An 823-nucleotide genomic window follows, 5' to 3' on the forward strand; every position below is an offset into this window, starting at 1 on the left:
TTCCATACTTCTGTGAGCTGTTTGTAGTGTTGTCTTCATTCCCTTTGTCAGTCTACAAGTTTCATTCCATCATGTCATTGCTAGTGCTGTGCATTTGTTACACACTGCACTTTTATTTTCGCTTAGAATATAACCAAGTTTTCCAATTCTCATTGGAACTGCTTTCATTCTTCTAGGTACCAATTCAAAATAAATTATTGTTCTAAATATGGTTTTCTAGACGGGCCTTGTGTTATGGAGCTCGACTTGCAATCTGCGGGTTATGGGATCGAAGCTCGTCACCGAACATGTATTTTCAGCTCTGGAGACGTTATTATGTGACGATCAATCCCACTATTTGTTGGTAAAGAGTAGCCCAAGAGTTGGCAGCGGATGGTGCTGACTAAGAGCCTTCCCCTTAGTCTATTATTTAAAAGTTAGGAACGGTTAGCACAGATAACTCAAGTAGCTTTGCGAAAAATTCAACAAATTTTTGTTTTTACCCCATCTACATTTATTATTTTCTTCTTGTAATATTCATTAGATATTACTTTTGTTTTTCACATACTTATTGCTAATCTAGTCGCTTTTCTGTTTTTGGATCTTGAGCCATTATTTCCAGTTGCTTTGAGCAACAATCTATCAGTTCAAAATTACGGACGGTTATGTGAAGACAGCTGTTTCTGTAGCTTTGCGCAAAAACTATGAATCAGTTGATATTTACATCAAACGAATGTTACCTTTCCTGCAACAGATAAAACTATTTTAACGACAGTATAGTTACATAAATATCAACGATACATATCCGTAAACTTGTTTGAAGTTAAGCACAAAGCTACACAAT

This window comes from Limulus polyphemus, unplaced genomic scaffold (genome assembly GCF_000517525.1).
Source record: "Limulus polyphemus unplaced genomic scaffold, Limulus_polyphemus-2.1.2 Scaffold5132, whole genome shotgun sequence".
NCBI classification, from domain to species: Eukaryota; Metazoa; Arthropoda; class Merostomata; order Xiphosura; family Limulidae; genus Limulus; species Limulus polyphemus.